General features: G+C 53.7%; 1 pseudogene; it reads left to right on the top strand.

Annotated features, from left to right (window-relative positions):
• The first annotated feature begins 1,046 nt into the window (after positions 1-1,046).
• Positions 1,047-3,395, top strand: LOC127034938 (lysosomal amino acid transporter 1 homolog; annotated as a pseudogene).
• The last annotated feature ends 11,120 nt before the right edge of the window (positions 3,396-14,515 follow it).

The following is a 14,515-nucleotide window of genomic DNA, read 5'->3' as shown; positions in this document are numbered from 1 at the left end:
TTCAGATTGAACAAAGGATCCCTGTTGTTATTGTGTTAGTCTCTTCTGTAGGGAGACTTTCTTCCCACAGATCCAATCTTGTGTTTATGAAAATTGGTACATGTCAGTATAAGATATGGCATCCTTCCACCTCCCTTCCCAGGGACCAATACCTGCCTTAAGACATAAAAGGGACAATCTTTATTGCCATATACTTTCATTGTTTCTTTACTTTAATCCCTAGGAATGTACCTATTGGACAATTAAAGGAGTTGCTCCATTCCTAAGATTCGGTAAAGAAGAGCCTGCAGGAGGCAAGATTCCAAAGTGGCACTGGCATTGCCATGGACATGACCCCCTCCCTTGCAGTGATCCCCTAACCGTGGCCACTCTTTCTTTACTGGAGAGAAATCAAATCCCCATCCATGGAAGAGGGGACGTTCCCGCCTCCCCTGCTGGGGGATGCGAACAGCCACAGCTGGGGATAACCTAACAGGAGAAGGATCTGTGACTCCGGGCTCTGGGCCCGATCAGCACAAGGGTTAGGGCAGCTGGATGGGAGGGTCCTGGTACCTGAGATTGTAAACCGCAGCTATGGACGTGGACACAATGCAGCTTGGCTCGGACACCATGAGGAGATTTTCAGTCAGCTCCTGGGAGACCCCAAGGAAACAAAACTGTGTGTGAGACTCAGGCCCAGGGCCTGCTCCAGGCCACATCGCGCCAAGTGTGTGCTTGGGGCGGCACGCCGTGGGCGGTGCTCTGCCGGTTGCTGGGAGGGCAGCAGGCAGCTCTGGTGGACCTCCCGCAGGCGTGCCTATGGAGGGCCCGCTGGTCCCGCAGCTCAGGTGGAGCATCCACAGGCACGCCTGCAGGAGGTCCACCGGAGCCGCGGGACCACCGGACCCCCCGCAGGGATGCCTGCGGGAGGTCCACCGGAGCCACCTGCCGCTCTCCCAGCAACCGGCAGAGTGCCCCACGCAGCATGCCGCCATGCTTGGGGCAGCAAAATTGCTAGAGCTGGCCTTGCTCAGGCCCCACAGACACTTCCCAGGATGGAACCCAAAATGCTCTGCAGAAACAGCCCACCCCCAACCAGCTGGGCCCCCCATTCCTCCCATCCATCAAACTTGGGGAAGGCCTTTGCCTTCGTTTTTCTGGGAACGGTGTCAGCAACAGCCTTGCTGGGCAGAGCTGGCTCTACAGTTGAAACAGTGACATTTAGAGGGAGGACTCTTCTGTTTGCTATAGTGGATGCAGCTGGATGTGAGCTTTTCCAAGAAGGAAATCATTGGCTTCACTGTTGGCTCTATCTCCTCCTTGTTGTATCTGTTCTCCCGAGTGCTCCAGACATAGGCGACGGGTTATATGGGCTCGAGGTGCACGGGCTCCAGGAATATTCAGGGCCGGGTGCCCTGCTCCAGCAATATTTGGAGCTGGGTCTCTCCCCCCGCCCTGCCTGGATCGGGCCCTGGCCCCCACGGGTCTCTCCCCCCGCCCCGCCCCACCCTGTCCCTGCCTGGAGCAGGTCCCAGCCCCCGCCTGCCACCCCCCCCGCATGTCCCCCCTCCCCCCCGCCGTGTCCCTGCCTGACAGATATCAGCGTGGGTCTCTCCCCTGCCTGCTTGCGCTGCCAGTGATCGGCTCCCTGCAGAACTGCTGTTTGCTGCCCCAGGGTCCTACTGCCTGCCAGCCGCTATTGGCAAGGCAAGCTGCCCTTACCCTGCCCTAGCCCTGAGCCTCCCCAATGCCCCAAACCCTCATCCCCAGCTGGAGCCCTCATCCTCCTGCACCCTAATCCTCTGCCCCAGCCCTGAGCCCCCTCCTGCATCATGAACCCCTCATCCCCCTGCACCCTAATCCTCTGCCCCAGCCCTGACCCCCCCCACATCATGAGCCCAAACCCCTCACCCCACACCCCAAACCTCTGCCATAGCCATGAGCCCCCTCCTGCATCATGAACCCCTCATCCCCCAGCCAGAGCCCTCATCCCCCTGCACCTTAATCCTCTGGCCCCAGCCCTGAGCCCCCCCACAACATAAACCCCTCATCCTCAGCTCCAACCCTCATCCCCCTGCACCCTGATCCTCTGCCCCCAGCCCTGAGCCCCCCCCCACAACATAAACCCCTCATCCTCAGCCCCAACCCTCATCCCCCTGCACCCTGATCCTCTGCCCCAGCCCCGAGCCTTTCCACAGCATGAACCCCTCATCCTCAAACCCACAGCCCTCACCCCACATCCCAGCCCTTTACCCTAGCTCTGAGCCCCCTGCATCATGAACCCCTCATCCTCAGCCCCAAGCCTCATCCCCCTGCATCTTGATCCTCTGCCCTAGCCGAGCCCCCCTGCATCATGAACCCCTCATCCTCAAACCCACAGCCCTCACCCCACACCCCAAACCTCTGCCCCAGCCCTGAGCCCCCCCACATCATGAGCCCACAGCCCTCACCCCACATCCCAAACCTCTGCCCTAGCCCTGAGCCCCCTCCTGCATCATGAACCCCTCATCCTCAGCCCCAAGCCTCATCCCCCTGCACCCTGATCCTCTGCCCCAGCCCTGAGCCCCCCCATCATGAACCCCTCATCCTCACAGCCCTCAACCCACACCACAACCCTCTGCCCTAGCCCTGAGCCCCCTCCTGCATCATGAATCCCTCATCCTCAGCCCCACAGCCCTCACCTCTGCACTCCCTATCCCCAAACTCCCTCCCAGAGCATGCACTTCCTCCCAGAGCATGCACCACCTCCCCCTTCCTACCTCCCCACCCCCAGCCCAGAGCCTGCACCCAAACTCCATTCCAAAGCCTGCACCCCTCACCCCCTCCTGCACACCTACCCCCTACCCCAGCCTGGAGCCTGCACCCAGCACCCAAACTCCCTTCCAGAGCCTGCACCCCTCACCCCTTCCTACACCCCCACCCCCAGCCCAGAGGCTGCACCCGAACTTCATCCCAAAGCCTGCACCCCTCCTGCACCCTAATCCCCAACCCAGGATCTGCACCCCATACCTTCCCCCGAAACCCCACCCAGAGCCTTAGGCTGGTGGGGTCAGAGTTTGGGGGGATGGAGTTGGGGGGGGCGGGTTTTGGGCACCACCAAAATTTCTCAGACTTGCCACCCATGGCCCCAGATCTACATTAATTTCAAGAGGAAATCTACAGAAGGGGTGTCATACTATCTTTTTGCTTTGGTGATGCTGGGGAACCCGCTGTGTGGAATAGGTGTGCTTCTGAAGAACCCAGACCCAGGGCAAGCTGAAGGCAATTACATCATTCATCACCTTCCCTGACTGATTGGCAGCCTAGGGGTTCTGTCTCTTGATGTGATTATCTCCTTCCAGTTCCTTGCCTATCGGAAGAGAAGACCTCACACTTCTGATGAGAGAGAGGCCTTGCTTGGCAAGCAAGATGAATGAACCCCTTGACAGCTGACGAAGGAACTGTCCCCAAGCAGGAATGGGATACTGGACTTCAAACTAGGGCACAGCAAGTTGCCATCAGGTTCCTAGACCTGTTTTCTGTTAACAGGAGTTGCCCAAAGAGGATGTAAGCCAGTGTGTGGTATGATGCTTCCTGCAGAAAGTGCTTGGCCACCTGGCAGAGGACTTTCCTGGTAGATCTCACCTGCTTGTAGGGATGACTCAAAAGGGATGAAATACTGTGACATTCGTGTAGCTGTATCATAGTTACTGTGTTAACTGGAGCAGAGAAGCCCATCCTTCAAACTTCTTTCCCCCTCTCCCACCCAATTCTTCCCTTCCCTCCCTCTGGGCTTACAATTCCCCCACTGTCAACTCCTGATCAGTGTCACAATTGTCCCCTTCCCTGCTCCCCAGCCCTCAGCCCCAGGAGCCCCTGTCCTCTGCTTCCCTATCCGGCCCCACTAATTCTTCCTCCAATGTCTGGCTCCCTCACCCCAGGGGCTGAGCATGGGGGTCCCATTCACCGCAATGCTCTCCACGAGGGCTGAGAAACATAGACTCAGGACAGCTTGGAGGAAGCAGAGCTGTTTGGCCCTGTCCTCCACCAACTAGGAGTGGGGTGGGAGGAGAGAGAGAGAGCCTGTTACCTTGGGACCTCCCTGCCCAACCCAAACCAGCTCCAGGGCTCAGGACCTCCATGGGGTTCGACAGGGAAAGCCGCCCCCTTCCCGAAACCAGTGTCACCCTGCACAGACAGGGGTTGTAACTTGGACAGTGTCTGCGGGGAGCAGACACCTTGGCCTGTGTGGGACAAATGCCCCCACTTTGGGGTGCCAGATAGCAGAGGAGCTGTGTCCCCCCATTGGGGGTGAGGGATTCTCTGGTACAAGACCCCCCCCCCGCCTGGGTGGGGCTGGAACAAGAGGCAGGACAGGCTTGGTGGCAGCGCAGCTGGGGGATTTTTGTACCTCATCTCTGCCCTGGAGTTGCTGCTGGACGACCCTGATGGTGGCTTGTTCAGGGGACACATGCTCCTCCTCTTCCTCCTCCACCCACTCCAGCTGGGCACTGGGGGTCTCTTCACCAGGGAGAGAAGGAGAAAGCATAATCCTCCTGCCACTGGGGGGAATGCAGTGGACAGAGAAGGCTCCACGTTTCCCCCTCATTTGTAAGGAACCCCATGGCAGCGAGGGCCCCACCTTTCCCCTCCCAGAGATGCCCTCAGCCCCATCAGCCTCAGGGCCCCACGGCAGTCAGCCCCCACCACCCCAACATCATCAGGGGAGGCTGGAGCTCCCCCGACTCCGCCCAGCATCCCCTGCCACAGGGCCTGTCTGTGCCACCCCCACTGGTGTCAGTGGGGCTCACGTGGGGGATGGGTTTGAGAGCTGTGGGAGGGCACAGGGGCTGTGGTGGGGCTGTGGGGGATGGGTTTGAGGTCTGTGGTAGGGGATGGGGGACTGTGGTGGGGATGGGAGGGATAGGTCTGAACACTGTGATAGGGGATGGGGGGGCTGTGCTGTGGCTGTGGGGAATGGGTTTGATGAGAACTGTGGCAGGGGACGGGGGCTGTGAGGGACGGGTTTGAGTGCTATGGCAGGACACGGTGGGGTTGTGGGGGATGGGTTTGAGCTCTGTGGCAGGGGGCTGTGGTGAGTGTGGGGGGGCTGTGGGGGATGGATTTGAGCGCTGTGATAAGGGATGGGGGGCTGTGATAGGGGATGGGGGGATGGATTTGAGCGCTGTGATAGGGGATGGGGGGCTGTGGTGGGGATGGGAGGGATAGGTCTGAACACTGTGATCGGGGATGGGGGGGCTGTGCTGTGGCTGGGGTGAATGTGTTTGATGAGAACTGTGGCAGGGGACGGGGGCTGTGAGGGACGGGTTTGAGTGCTATGGCAGGACACGGTGGGGTTGTGGGGGATGGGTTTGAGCTCTGTGGCGGGGGCTGTGGTGGGTGTAGGGGGGCTGTGGGGGATGGATTTGAGCGCTGTGGCAGGGATTGAGGCGGCGGTGATGAGGCTGTGCGGGATGGGTTTGAGCGCTGTGATGGGGATGAGGGGCTGTGGTGGGTGTAGGGGGGCTGTGGGGGATGGATTTGAGCGCTGTGATAGGGGATGGGGGGCTGTGGTGGGGATGGGAGGGATAGGTCTGAACACTGTGATCAGGGATGTGGGGGCTGTGGTGCAGCTGTGGGGAATGGGTTTGATGAGAACTGTGGCAGGGGACGGGGGCTGTGAGGGACGGGTTTGAGTGCTATGGCAGGACACGGTGGGGTTGTGGGGGATGGGTTTGAGCTCTGTGGCAGGGGGCTGTGGTGGGTGTGGGGGGACTGTGGGGGATGGATTTGAGCGCTGTGATAAGGGATGGGGGGCTGTGGTGGGGATGGGAGGGATAGGTCTGAACACTGTGATCGGGGATGGGGGGGCTGTGCTGTGGCTGGGGGGAATGGGTTTGATGAGAACTGTGGCAGGGGACGGGGGCTGTGAGGGACGGGTTTGAGTGCTATGGCAGGACACGGTGGGGTTGTGGGGGACAGGTTTGAGCTCTGTGGCAGGGGGCTGTGGTGGGTGGGGGGGCTGTGGGGGATGGATTTGAGCGCTGTGATAGGGGATGGGGGGGATAGGTCTGAACACTGTGATCGGGGATGGGGGGGCTGTGCTGTGGCTGTGGGGAATGGGTTTGATGAGAACTGTGGCAGGGGACAGGGGCTATGAGGGACGGGTTTGAGTGCTATGGCAGGACACGGTGGGGTTGTGGGGGACAGGTTTGAGCTCTGTGGCAGGGGGCTGTGGTGGGTGGGGGGGCTGTGGGGGATGGATTTGAGCGCTGTGATAGGGGATGGGGGGGATAGGTCTGAACACTGTGATCGGGGATGGGGGGGCTGTGGTGCAGCTGTGGGGAATGGGTTTGATGAGAACTGTGCCAGGGGACGGGGGCTGTGAGGGACGGGTTTGAGTTCTATGGCAGGACACGGTGGGGTTGTGGGGGACAGGTTTGAGCGCTGTGGCAGGGATTGAGGCGGCTGTGATGGGGCTGTGCGGGATGGGTTTGAGCGCTGTGATGGGGATGAGGGGCTGTGGCTGAGAGGTTTGATGAGAACTGTGGCAGGGGGCTGTGGTGGGTGTAGGGGGGCTGTGGGGGATGGATTTGAGCGCTGTGATAGGGGATGGGAGGCTGTGGTGGGGATGGGAGGGATAGGTCTGAACACTGTGATCGGGGATGGGGGGGCTGTGCTGTGGCTGGGGTGAATGTGTTTGATGAGAACTGTGGCAGGGGACGGGGGCTGTGAGGGACGGGTTTGAGTGCTATGGCAGGACACGGTGGGGTTGTGGGGGATGGGTTTGAGCTCTGTGGCAGGGGGCTGTGGTGGATGTGGGGGGGCTGTGGGGGATGGATTAGAGCACTGTGATAAGGGATGGGGGGCTGTGGTGGGGATGGGGGGGATAGGTCTGAACACTGTGATCGGGGATGGGGGGGCTGTGGTGCAGCTGTGGGGAATGGGTTTGATGAGAACTGTGGCAGGGGACGGGGGCTGTGAGGGATGGGTTTGAGTGCTATGGCAGGACACGGTGGGGTTGTGGGGGATGGGTTTGAGCTCTGTGGCAGGGGGCTGTGGTGGGTGGGTGGGTGGGGGGGCTGTGGGGGATGGATTAGAGCACTGTGGCAGGGATTGAGGCGGCTGTGATGGGGCTGTGGGGGATGGGTTTGAGCGCTGTGATGGGGATGAGGGGCTGTGGCTGAGGGGTTTGATGAGAACTGTGCCAGGGGACGGGGGACTGTGAGGGACGGGTTTGAGTGCTATGGCAGGTCATGGTGTGGTTGTGGGGAACGGGTTTGAGCTCTGTGGCAGGAGGCTGTGGTGGGTGAGTTTGAGCACTGTGATAGGGAATGGGGGGGCTGTGGTGGAGCTGTAGGGGCAGGTTTGAGTGCTTTGGCAGGGCAGAGGGGGGCTGTCTTGGTGCTGTGGAGGATGAGTTTGAGGGCTGTAGCAGGGAACGAGGTGGCTGTGATGGGGCTGTGGGGGATGGGTTTGAGCGCTGTGGCAGGGAATGGGGGGCTGTGAGGGAATGGGTTTGGGGTCTATGGCGGGGTCAGGGAGCAGTGGCGGAGCTGTGGGGGATCGGTCTGAGTGCTGTGATAGGGGTTGGAGGATGTGGTGGGGCTGTGGCAGATGGGTTTTAGCACTGTGGCTGGGGATGGGGGGCTGAGGTGGATTTGAGTGCAGTGATAGGGGCTGGGGGGGCTGTGGTGGGGCAGCTATGGCAGGTGTGATAAATGAAGGGGAGGGGTGTGGCTCCCTTTTATGGACACCAAGCCAGGCAGTTAGCTACAAAGTCCTTCTTGGTGGCTGTTCTCTGCATGCTTTACCTGTAATGGGTTAAAAAACGTCCTCCAGGTGAAGGAAAGGGAGTGGGCACCTTACCAAAAATAGCCAATAGGAAGGCTAGAACTTTTTTAAATAGGGAAAGAAACTTCCCCTTTGTGTCTGTTGTTGTTCTCCGGGGTAGAGGGGACCAGGGCAGCAATTTTGCTATGAGAAGCTTTAAGCAACGTATGAAAAATTATCAAATCGTACTTCAACCCCACTTATCTGAAACCTCAAATATGTAAGTAAATCAGTGAATGTCTAGGAAGATGCGATTAGGGTTATTTCTTTTATTCCTCTTGGCTTGTGGACTCCTCTCTGCTAATCCCAAATGCTTTTGTTTTGCTTGTAACCTATAAGCAGGACCTCAAGAAGGTTATTCTTGATGTTTAATTTTGTAAGTGGGATTTTTAAATCTAGTAAAAGCCTAAGATCCAGATGTATTTTCTTTTTTTGTTTTTAATAACATTTACCTATTTTAAGAACAGGATTGGATTTTTTGGTGTCGCAAGAGATTTGTGCATGCTTTTTAATTAGCTGACGGCAACAGCTGATTTCTTCGTTTTCCTTTCTCAGCTCTTCCCCAGGAGAGGGAGGTGAAAGGGCTTGAGAGTACCCCACAGGAAGGAATGCCCAAGTTGTACCTTCCTGGGTTCCAAGAGCTTTTGCATTTGCATGATAGCAGCGTCTATCTATCCCAAGATCAGAGAAAAACCTTAGGAGTTTAATACCAGCCTGGATTGGCAAGTATTAATTTTTAGAATCCTTGTGGGGCCCCATCTTCTGCACTTGAAGTGCCAGAGTGGAGAATCAGCCTTGACACACACACCGCTGCCTAGTGTCCCGAGAGCCTCCCATGTGTGCTCCTGTAGCAACCGCCAGCCGGTGTGAGTGGGAAAAGGGACAAGGAAGCACTGCTGCCTCAGGCCAGGACAGGAGACCCTTGCCTTGCACAGGCCTGCCTCTTGCCTTCAGCCCAGGCAGCCAGAGGTGCCAGAGAACTCCCTGGCAGGCTGCCATCTCACCCACCTTTTGCCTCATGGCCTAGGCGTTCTGCTGGTCATCGCCTCACTTGAAGGCTCAGAGTAAAAAGAAACAAGCACATCCCTAGCAGGGGATGGTTTCAATCCACCAACCTCTGGACCTAGCACACTTCCACTGCACCACTCTGCTGGGTCTTTGCACATAGCACCCAGCTGCCAGCATCTGGAACTAGCACCTTGAGAGCTCTAGTGCTGGCAGGCAGCTGTGAAGGCTGCTAGGGAGCAGCCCTGATAGGTGGCATTTCTGTGGCACGCTGGTCAAGCACATTTAGCTGTTAATCAAAAGGATGGTGATTTGAGCCCACTCAGGGGAAGTACTAACCCTATACTACCTACTTGGACGATCAAAGGAACCCTTTTGCTGCTTTAAAGCTGTCCCTGCTGGCCTCAGTGTGTTCAGCTGATGGCCCGAAGAGTGAGCTGGTTGCGACACAAAAACTCATCTCCCAGCAACCATGCTGCGGGCTCGGACTTAATCCTCAAGGCCGAGGGCAAAGCCTTCAGCAAGGCATGTTTTGCTCCCTTTCCACCTCTGCCCAAGCAGCAAGGGAGAAACAGACGAGATATGCCAGGTCTAAGACTTCCTCCCTCCAACTTTCCTGTTGGCTGCTGTGATAAATGAGAGGAGAGTGTAGCTCCCTTTTGTGGACACCCAGCCAGCCAGTTAGCTATAAAGTCTCTCTTGGTGGCTGTTCTCTGCTTGTTTTACCTGTAAAGGATTAAAAAATCTTCCCTGCATAGGTAAAAGAAAGGGAGTGGGCACCTGATCAAAAAAGCCAATGGGAGGGCTAGAAATTTTTAAAAATTGGGGAAAAAAACCCTTCCCTTTGTCTGTCTATGAGAAGCTGAAAGCCAGGTATAAAAGCCATCAAAATCGTATCTAGAATTGCTGATTTGGAACCCAGATATGCAAGTCGATCAGAAAATGTGCAGAAAAATGTGTGTCACAGTTCCTTCCCCACTCTGAACTCAAGGGTACACATGTTGGGACCTGCAGGAAAGCCCCCTAAGCTTATTTCTACCAGCTTAGGTTAAAACCTGGTACGCTGTCACCACCAAGTGATTTAACAAGAAATAGGGAAAGGACCACTTGGAGTTCCTCTTCCCCCAAAATAGCCCCCCAAAACCTTACACCCCCTTTCCTGGGGAGGCTTGAGAATAATAGCCTAACCAATTGGTTACAAAGTGATCAAAGACCTAAACCCCTGGGTCTTTGGACAATGGAAAAATCTGTCAGGTTCTTAAAAGAAGGATTTTATTAAAAAGAAAATGTAAAAATCATCTCTGTAAAATCAGGATGGAAAATAACTTTACAGGGTAATCAAATTCAAAGAGCCCAGAGGAACCCTCTCTAGCCTTAGGTTCAAAGTTACAACAAAATAGGGATAAACTTCCCTCCAGCAAAGGTAAAATTCACAAGTTGTGAAAACAAAGATAAACTAATATACCTTGCCTGGCTGTTACTTACAAGTGTGAAATAGGAAAGACTTGTTCAGAAAGATTTGGAGACAATGGATTCATGTCCGGTCCCTCTTAGTCCCAAGAGCGAACACAACCAAAACAAAGAGCACAAACAAAAGCCTCCCCCTCCAAAAGATTTGAAAGTATCTTGTCCCCTTATTGGTCCTTTGGGTCAGGTGTCAGCCAGGTTACCTGAGCTTCTTAACTCTTTACAGGTAAAAGGATTTTGGAGCCTCTGGCCAGGAGGGATGTTCCCTTCCGTTTATAGTTATGACAATAGCAGTATAATGGCATCTACTCTAGGACTTTTACTGGTGTAACTATTTAGCTCAAAAATCACTCCCCTAAATTAAATTGTTCACTTGGTACAAAAACGGTGCCTAGGTTAAAAAGCAAGGCAAAGGGGAGGGGAGGTATAATCTTAAAAAAAACCCAACCTTTCAGACCTTCTTTATAGATCATAAAAAGAGCTAATGCTTCTACAGTGTTTTGAGCATATAAAGTGCTATCAAACACCAAGCATTAGGATTATTAAAAGAGCACATGAATAAAAAAAAGCCTTTGAGTAATCCCATATTCTGAATCAATTCCAGTCTGGGTAGTTGTATTCTGCCCATCTAAAATTCCCTTTCCAGTTGGCTAATGGTGAGCCCTGCACCTTATGTCATCATGTATATCTACATCAGTGCAAAGACCTACCACTCTGACTTGGGAGCATTTTCCACCCCTTTTGTATGGGTGCAGGTCAGGTAATGAATTGGGCCCTCTGGTTTTTCTCTCGGACTGACCCACATTGCCCCATCCCAAGATAAGGTGCAGGGCCAATCATAGACTCATAGACTCTAGGACTGGAAGGGACCTCGAGAGGTCATCGAGTCCAGTCCCCTGCCCTCATGGCAGGACCAAATACTGTCTAAACCATCCCTGAAAGACATTTATCTAACCTACTCTTAAATATCTCCAGAGATGGAGATTCCACAACTTTCCTAGGCAATCTATTCCAGTGTTTAACTACCCTGACAGTTAGGAACTTTTTCCTAATGTCCAACCTAAATCTCCCTTGCTGCAGTTTAAGCCCATTGCTTCTTGTTCTATCATTGGAGGCTAAGGTGAACAAGTTTTCTCCCTCCTCCTGATGACACCCTTTTAGATACCTGAAAACTGCTATCATGTCCCCTCTCAGTCTTCTCTTTCCCAAACTAAACAAACCCAATTCTTTCAGCCTTCCTTCATAGGTCATGTTCTCAAGACCTTTAATCATTCTTGTTGCTCTTCTCTGGACCCTCTCCAATTTCTCCACATCTTTCTTGAAATGCGGTGCCCAGAAGAAGAATAGAATGGAAGAATAGTGTCAGGGGAGGCAAAGGGCCTGATTCTGATCTCATGTTTGGTGTAAAACAGGAGTAACTCGATGGATGCCAGTGTTGGGACATTAGTGTAAGTGAGACCAGAATTGATCCCTGTGGTTGCCTGGTAAATTTCATTCCCCATTCAGGGCAATTGCTTCCTCCTCCTATTTGTGTAAGTGCTTTGCTCATTAAATAGGACAAAAGGAAAGGGGAAAGAAATGGTGACTAACAGAATAAGAAGCTTAAGCCTGGAAAGCGGGAAGATCACATCAAGCCTGGGACGATAAGAGCCAAGGTCAGCGAAGAGCAGGGCGCTTGGTGCCAAGGTCACTCAGAGGGATGGTCTACACTAGGGGAGGGGCTCGATCTAAGATACGCAACTTCAGCTATGTGAATAATGTAGCTGAAGTTGAAGTATCTTAGATTGAATTACCTACCATCCTCATGGCGCGAGATCGACGTCCAGGGCTTCCCCTGTCGACTCCGCTACCGCCACTCTCTTTGGTGGAGTTCTGGAGTCTACAGGAGCGCGTTTGGGGATCGCTATATCGCTTCTAGATGAGATGCGATCTATCGATCCCCGAGAAATCAATGGCTACCTGCCGATATGGCAGGTAGTGAAGACGTAGCCTCTAGAGACAGAAAATGAGAGTGTGTCGAAGTGGGACTGTTCTCACTGTGGTCTGTGAATACTGCATGGGGGGGTGTTGGCCTGGGAGAAAGGTCTGCACTGGGAGATGGGAGAGTGGCCTTGAGGGAAGATGCCTGAGCATGTAATGTGAGAACCCAGGAAGGGGTTAGAGGCCAGGTGACACCTCTGCCTGGGAAGCTGAACAAAGGCCTGGGGGAGGAGACGCTGGGGAGTGAGGGGGTTTTCAGGAGCAGGCTGGGGAATGGAGGGAAGCACAGACAGGGCTTTGACCACCTCCCTCCAAGGGGGCAGTGGTGCTCCTGGGACCCCCAAGGAGCGCGCGCGCGCACACACACACACACACACACACACATTGTCTCATTAAGAAACAGCTCATCTGCATGGGTCAACTTTCCTCTCATACAGACTGATGCAACTCCACTGAGTTAATGCTGATCTTCAACAGTGTAAGTGAGGAAAATCATGCCCAAAATCTCCTGCTGGCAAGAAGAGCAACTCCTCAGCTGATGCCATAGCTCCATCAGATCTGCCCCTTAATAGCTTTTCTGGAGGAATGGGAAAGGCCGTAAATGTGGAATAGCAGATTCACAGGAGGGATATAAAAGAACAGAAGCTTCTGTCTCAGATGCTGCAGGCAGGACACAAGGACAGCTAGCGCTCTCGGCCCCTGGATCCTGACTCATGAAATGGACTTGGGAGAACATCTCACTGTAGCTTTCTCATTCCCAGAGAGATGCTGCTTCAGCCTGTGGTGCCAAGTACAGCATATAACAGAGCTGAGTCATTTTTAAGGCCGGCCAGACTTGGAACAGACTAGAGAGAAAGAAAAAAAGATAGGCTAGTATAGAGAAGTGGGGTGAAATGATGTACCAAGACAGAGACAGCAGGAATCTAAAACATCAGTGTGACAAAGTGTGTTTGTGTGTGGGGGGGTTATGTGTGTCTTACTGTTGAGTCTATGTGAGTTTTACTGTTTTGCATGAATACTGTGTGTGGCTCAAGTTTCCTAGGGATGTGAGCTTCATTTCCTCTGAGTCCTGAAGCTGGGCTGCAGCCTGGCCTACGAGGCAGCCCTATTGGTTGACCTACTGGCCCAAAGTCACTTGGGCGGTGTTGGTGTTCCCCAGGAATGCTGAAGGGCCTAAGGGAGAGAGGCTCAATACTCCCCCCTATCAGTGAGGGTGGAAGAGGAGGGCTGCAAGAGTGGGCAGGTTGATGGCTGGGCTGTCATGGTATAATTCCCCACTCTGAACCTTAGCGTCCCAAAGATGGGGTACCAGCATGAATTCCTCTAAGCTCAATTACCAGCTTAGTACTTGTAGCGCTGCCACCAACCAGGAATTCCAGTGCCTGGTACACTCTGGTCCCCCCAAAACCTTGCCTGGGGACCCCCAAGACCCAGACTCTCTGGATCTTAACACAAGGAAAGTAAACCCTTTCCCCCCGTTGTCTCTCCCAGGCTTCCCCTCCCTGGGTTACCCTGGAAGATCACTGTGTGATTCAAACTCCTTGAATCTCAAAACAGAGAGGAAAATTCACCTTCCCCCCTCCTTATCTCTCCCCCTCCCAGACTCTCCCTGAGAGAGAAAGTAATCCTAACACAGAGAGAAAATTAACCTTTCTCTCCCTCTTCCCTCCTTTCTCCCCACCAATTCCCTGGTGGATCCAGACCCCGTCCCCTGGGATCTCACACCAGAATAAAAAAAAATCAGGTTCTTAAACAAGAAAAGCTTTAATTAAAGAAAGAAAAAACAGTAAAAATTATCTTTGTAAATTTAAGATGGAATATGTTACAGGGTCTTTCAGCTATAGACACTGGGAATATCCTCCCAGCCTAAGTATACAAGTACAAATTAAAATCCGTTCAGTAAAATACAAATTTGAACTCCTTCCAGCCAAATACACATTTGCAAATAAAGAAAACAAACATAAGCCTAACTTGCTTTATCTACCTAGTACTTACTATTCTGGACATATAAGAGACTGTATCAGAGAGATTGGATAGAAACCTGGTTGCGCGTCTGGTCACTCTCAGAACCCAGAGATAACAACAACCAAAAACTAACAGCACACACAAAAACTTCCCTCCCTCAAGATTTGAAAGTATCCTGTCCCCTGATTGGTCCTCTGGTCAGGTGACAGCCAGGCTCACTGAACTTGTTAACCCTTTCCAGGCAAAAGAGACATGAAGTACTCCTGTTCTATTAACTCTTAACTATCTGTTTATGACATGGGCCTTC

This window comes from Gopherus flavomarginatus, chromosome 15 (genome assembly GCF_025201925.1).
Source record: "Gopherus flavomarginatus isolate rGopFla2 chromosome 15, rGopFla2.mat.asm, whole genome shotgun sequence".
NCBI lineage: Eukaryota > Metazoa > Chordata > Testudines > Testudinidae > Gopherus > Gopherus flavomarginatus.
Note: the sequence above shows the minus strand (reverse complement) of the source record. Positions and strands in the feature narration are given on the sequence as shown.